This window comes from Anser brachyrhynchus (assembly GCF_964034855.1).
Source record: "Anser brachyrhynchus genome assembly, chromosome: 3".
NCBI lineage: Eukaryota > Metazoa > Chordata > Aves > Anseriformes > Anatidae > Anser > Anser brachyrhynchus.
In genome coordinates this window covers 52070648-52077167 of record NC_137696.1, presented here as the reverse complement: position 1 = coordinate 52077167, position 6520 = coordinate 52070648, and the positions used below count along the sequence as shown (strand labels likewise).

Here is a 6520-nt window from a genome sequence, read left to right as displayed (position 1 = left end):
AAAAAAAAAAAAAAAAGGAAAAAAAAAGAGAGAGGGAGAAACATTGATCTATTAGAAGTCATGAATATAAGCTTAAAGGCTTTCTACAAAGTTGATTTTTCAGGCCCATTGTGTAGATCTATGTCAGTGCCTGGATCATTTAGCAGATAAAGGAGTTCTGACCTTCTTTCTCATCAGTTTTGCTGCTAGAAGTGTGTAGTTAATTCACATGCTAAAAATCCTAAGGACATTTTTATGAGTATAATAACACAGCAATGCAGCCACAGTAACCAGATTTTATACTGTAGGAGAATGGCTACCTTAATTAATTTTCTCAAAACATTACCAGATATCAAAATTTATTAAACTAATCACCCATTTGTGTTATCACTCAAATCCACTTCAAACTATACAAATGCAATTTTAAAGTCTCTAATCTATAATGTTCTATTTTAATTATTTATTTAATCAGAGACATAGAGGAAGCTTATAGTTTAATATTTTAGAGCTAGTTTCTACTGAAAAAAAATCATCCTATCCCACCCCCTTCATATACTGCTGTCTTCAAAACAGCAGATGAATTTCCATTCCTTCTATAGTCCTTTTACAAGCTTATAGAGTGTTTCTTACATCATCCTGATCTCGTTCATGTTGCCCTGTGTGCGAAAACATGGTAACAACTGGTACACACCTCTCTCTGGTGCCAGAAGAGTTGCAAAGGCTTGAAGTGACATTGTGATCAGTCTCTAAAATAGCTGCACGTTCAGATCTGGAGGAAGAGAAGCAGGCCATAAAAGCTTCCGTTGCTGCTGTCTACACAGATTGCTTTTGCACATTAGCCTATGGTAGCATTTTGGAAGGTTAGTATTTAATTCCTTTTTGGATTGCTATATTTACTTTAAAGAAAAAGTAAAACAGCTTTTTAAAAAAGTTAATTAGTAAGATTTGTCATTCTTTGTTAAAAAATGCACATACCGAATGTTAAAGAAAATCCAAATGAACGCAAGGCAAAAGCCTTTTTGGGAAGGGATTTCAAGGATACAAACAATAAAGTAATGAAGATGTGGAACACACCTTCATTCTTGCATTAAAACTACTTTTTTCCCACTTTCTTTAAATTCTTCTGTGACAGACTAGAAACTGCTCAGAGAAACAGATCTCACAATCAAAAGAACATTGTTTCACAGTATTTTACATCATCCTGGGTCATGTCAGTGACTTCTGTGCCTCAACATTTTTGATGAAAAAAAATCCAAAATTTTAACCAGATTCAGACACCCAAAACTTCCATGTCTGGAGATGCTTCCTGACTGTCCTTATGTGCCCCTGCTCTCTATTTATAAGACTTAAGACACTTCAGATTTTGTACTCTAACTTGTATTCTGCAAGCCACCAGTGATGACAAATGTTTTTTAAGCTGCAGTTAGCAAGATAGCATAGATTGAAACTCCTCCTTTTTATTATCTTTTTTGATGCACACAAATCCTTTAAGACAAATTTTAACAATTGTTCTGTTATTACATGTCCCCTTCCCCCTCCAGATGAATTATTCATACTTTGTTGTCATAGCAATCCTTTCTCTCTCTGAAATGTTTAATAACTAGTCTTGACTCCAAACTAGACAATGAATCAAGGTGTAACAAAAGCTTTATTAACTAATGTGCTTTGAGGCACATACATTGTTTGTCTCCCACCTACACTTGCCTTTAGCAGCTGTCAGTCCAGTCATAGAATCATAGAAACATTAAGTTTGAAAAAGACCTTTGAGATCATCTGGTCCAACCATCACCCTACTACCAATGTCACCCACTAAACCATGTCCCTACGCACCAGGTTCAACCTTTCCTTGGCTATGAAGATGGCGGCGGGCCTAGAGGGGAAGACGTATGAGGAGCGGCTGAGGTCACTGGGCCTGTTCAGCCTGGAAAAGAGGAGGCTGAGGGGAGACCTCATCGTGGTCTACAGCTTCCTCGCAAGGGGGAGTGGAGGGGCAGGGGGCCGATCTTTTCTCTTTAGTGACCAGCGATAGACCAGTAGGAATGGTGTCAAGCTGCGACAGGGGAGATTCAGGCTGGATATCAGGAAGAGGTTCTTCACTGAGAGGGTTGTTGCACACCGGGACAGGCTCCCCAGGGACGTAGTCATGAAACGAAGCCTGTCAGAATTCAAGAAGCGTTTGGACTGTGCACTTAGTCATATGGTCTCAATTTTGGGGTAGACCAGTGGTGAGCCACAGCTGCCTTTGGCCACACGTGGGCCACTCCATCACAGAGACTTGCTGAGGTCATTGTCCACCACTGCCCCGCCTTTGCTCCGGGCCACATAAAACAGGACCCCTGCAGCTGGCCCACCACTCGCTGAGCTTCTAGGCCCTCTGACAGCCAGTTTGCGCGGCAGGAATAAGTCCAGAAGCAGTAATATGAATGGCAAGCCTCCTCAGTGTGAGAGGACAGAGATGCAGTCCAAGGAAGCACCGAGAAGGAAGGCACCTAACAAGAAGGAAACGTGTCATGGGCAGACAGATTGCACCTGCGGCACAACAGACACCAGTGCTCAGGGAACCTCTGGTGTGCAGCCCACAGACACCTACAGGTGGTACCATTGGCACTGCAACGACGTGGGGAACAAGCCGCCCCCTCAGCCATACAGCGACAGGGGGCCTGGGCCTTCCCAGTGGCGCAATGGTGATGTGGGGCGAAGGCAGGAGCGTCAGGCAGACAGCCTGGTGGAGCAGAGGCATGCCTGTAGTCCAGAACACAGCATGGGACCCAGCCATGGCCGTAAAGCAGACGGCAGTGTCAAACCCACAGATGGAAATCAACCGGACAGTGGCATGGGGCCTAGGGGTGGAAGTGGATGGCCCCCTGGTTTGGCACCCTGGCCTGAAAACATTCCAGATGGAAGGCATCCTGTTTGGGCAGTCCCGGGCAAGGACTGGCTTGTCCTGCTTAACACCGTGGAGCCCATGCAGGTGGATCCACCAGCAGATGTGGAGGAATGGATGGAAGTTGATCCACCTCAGCCAGATCAGACCTGCATCTACCCCGGCATATCTTCACTCTCTGCCATCCGAGTGCACCAACAGCATCGCGGGAGTGCCCGGTGAGCTCCCTACTCGTCGCGCAAGCTCCATCCCAAGCATTAGCTTGGAGCCGACAAACACCATGGACGTCCTGCAGGCTTACCTGCAAGATGTCCCAGCAATAAAGAACTCTGTTGCCAATTTTCAGGGGTTGTGTGAGTGCTTCTTTCCCATCCCCTAGCCCTTGTGTGAGTGGTGGCATCCCTTCTGCACAGAGCCTTGAGGAAGAGCACAAGAGAGGACCCAGCTTCCTTCGGGCTGCTGCGCTGGGGTGACAGGAGGAGTCCCGAAGGGCCACCATGTGCATTTAACATTTGTGAAAATAGACTGAGGGGTGAAAATAGTAGTGCGTAAGCGATTATAGGTGGCTAATTTCTTATATTAGGAGTGAGTTTCTATATCTGAGTAATTGGTAACGACAGACATAGAGAAGGCTGAGGTACTCAACAACTTCTTTGCCTATGTCTACACTGGTAGACAGGCTTCCCAAGTCTTTCATTTCCCTGAACCCATACATGGAGGATGGGGGATCAAAGTCCCACCCACTATAAGTGAAGAGCAGGTTTGAGACCACCTGATGAATCTAAACAGGTACAAGTCTATGGGACCTGATGACATGGATCGCAGGGTCCTGAGGGAACTGGCAGATGTAATTGCCAAGCTTCTCTCCATCATAGTTGAAAAGTCCTGGCAGTCGGGTGATATCCCTGGTGAGTGGAAAAAGGGAAATGTCATGCTCCAACTCTTCAACAATTAAAACAAAGAATTGAACAAAGAGCACTACTCTTCAACAATTAAAACAATTAGGAGACATTTCTTCTCAGAAAGAAGGCAGGCATTGGAATGGGTTGCCCAGGGAAACGGTCAAGTCACCATCCCTCAGTCCAATGATATTAATGATGACAGCAAAGACACCTGTAAGAAACGCCCTTTACCTAAGCTAATTTCTTAGATAGTGTTCATCTCCTTTGCAGAGTAACGAACCTCTACTTTTCTGTTAGTCATTCCTTCCAAAGCAGCAGTAGACAGCCACTGTTCTCTGCAGAGGACTCCCCTTTGTGACAGATGTGGAACTGGGGATCACGGAGACATTATAAATCACAAAAAAGGTCACATCTTATTAGAGAGAAGAGTAACAGAAGATTTTTTCACTGTTTTAAGCCTATGCCTAAATTACGCCCTGTTTAACTGTGTCCCACACTGCACACCAAGTAAATGTTGATCTAACTTACCTGTTTGCTCTGACCATTACAGTGGGCAACATGATTGATATTTACACCTGAGCACTGTATAGAGCTCATTGTAACCTTTCCACCTACCATAGACCTGAGGAGGAAAAATATGAATGCAAGAAAGTATTCAGTAAGTACACAGATTTGAACTTTTTCTACCATTTTTTACAACAGTCCCTTTGGGGAATATAGTCAGAGAGAATAAACATCCCCTTTAATTTTTACTTTCTCTAGCAGAAAGATGTCTACTTCTTTGTCAATGGTGCCACCTTATGCATTTGAAGACTTGAATACATACTAATGGTGACATTTTCCTTTCCTTTAATGAATGCTGGAGAGCCAGCATAGGTGACCACCAGGGGCACAGCACTGCTCTCCTGGAAGCTGCAGCTGTTCCCAGCTTCCAAGCCCAGACTCACTCCAACCCAACTGATCTGTTTCATCCACTGCATGCTTTTTTAAGGTCAGCAATAAGATACTTCAAAAAACATCTAGAGCTCTCTGTATGGATTATATAGTCATTTCATTTGGTCCATTTTGCACTGATTTTATAGTTTATGGGGGCCCTGGACTTCTGTGTGCTATTCCTAAAGCAGAGAAGGTGGCACTGTCCACAAGAAGAGATGGGTAGGTCTGGTGTTCCAATTCAGTTTAGTGCAGGCAACTACATAATCTGTACTAAAACTCATTTTGCAGTTTCACATAAATCTTGTACTGTTTTCCCCTTGGCAGATACTGTGGACAATGTTGTTCTTAAATAGATGATATGCAAGAGTTGTAAGTGGTGGACAAATAACCTACATGTTGAGTCACATGGCTGTATTCTTCTGTAGGGTTCAGAATGAGCACTGAAGGGCTCAGCTCACAGTGTTGATATCAGCCAAAATCTACCTGTTAACCAATGGAAGCCTTGTTCTAAAACCTCAGTGTTTGACCTGTAAGTGGTAAATCAGCTGATACAACAGTCTACAATAAACAGTCCTTCTGGATGAGAGGCCTGACAGAATTGTAAATCACTATAGTTTCTGATGCTGGTTCTAGTTCAAAAATTACAGTCAATTTTCTTGGAAGAAAGTTTATGGGAATAACAAAGGCTTAGATTTTAAGACACCAGCTGCCTTCAAGCCTGAGTAAGGCATTTGGGATGAGTGCCTTATTTTTGCCCAGCTTGTCAAGATGACAAAAAAACAATGTCCCAGGCCAAATCCACACAACAAAAGTTTGCTTCCAGGGATGAATATGAAACCAGTTATGTTCCCCAGAAGTTCTGCTATGTTGGCAAAACTCCTGCTAGACAAAAGATGTCATTCAGGGAAGTGATGCCAGGAGAAAACAAGACCTCCTTTTGCTTCACTTCGACTTGCAGTGTCTCTATGGGGAAAAAGGAGTAACTTTGCCAATACGGCTATGAGAACTGCTGTGGAGACCAGTTGTTACACTGAAATATGTGCTTTTTTTTCAAATTCATCCCATTTTTTCAAGCATTTTAATGTCTCTCATTATTTATTTAACTACTTTACCCTGCATTTTGTTCATTCTGCTTATAGTTTTTGCAGTACCTACACCCAAAATACTCCCATCAGTCAAGCAAGGTCAGAAAAGCTCCTCCTGAGTAGGCTCTTCTCCTGTAAAGCCTTTCATTTGCTTTTCTATCCACATGGGCAGTGGTATATCCAGCATCATTTATTCTTCTTCAGTTTGGTATGTATATTTGATCTAACACATGCTTAGTCTATGCAATGCCCTATTGGAAAGGTCTCCAGAGTCCCTGTGAGGCTTCTGAGATGCATTTATTAAATAAAAAGCTGAATTTGCATGACTGGGTTTGAGAATAGTTTGTGATACTAGTATTCATTTGACCTATGCCAAAACTAATTTATTTTAATAGTTTTTCATAAATCATCATTTGCTATTGTGCATTTATTTTATCTCATAAATGTGTAATGAATAATCTCTGGGTTATACTAAATTTGACATTTTATAGCACATTAAAATCAAAACAAGAGATGTAAAAGAAGAACAACATTTAAAAATAATTTCTCTGGCTCAGACAAAATAATGAAAAAGGTCCAGTAAATTTAACAAAAATATCTGGATGATTTAACAGTTACTTCAGAATTTTGAAACAATCATTTTCCATGCAAAATAGAATGAATAATATAGTATGCAATATGTGGCTGTGCGTCAATTTGAATGAAAATCATGTTGTTTTCTAAATCACATAAGA

General features: G+C 42.2%; 1 long non-coding RNA gene across 1 annotated transcript in view; it reads right to left on the bottom strand.

The window, feature by feature from the left end:
• The window catches only part of LOC308191883, a 352338-nt gene that overhangs the window by 20084 nt on the left and 325734 nt on the right, over positions 1-6520 (bottom strand). The window contains exon 13 of the long non-coding RNA XR_013948336.1: positions 671-748. This is a non-coding gene — a long non-coding RNA (uncharacterized lncRNA). The remainder of the gene's footprint in view (positions 1-670; positions 749-6520) is intronic.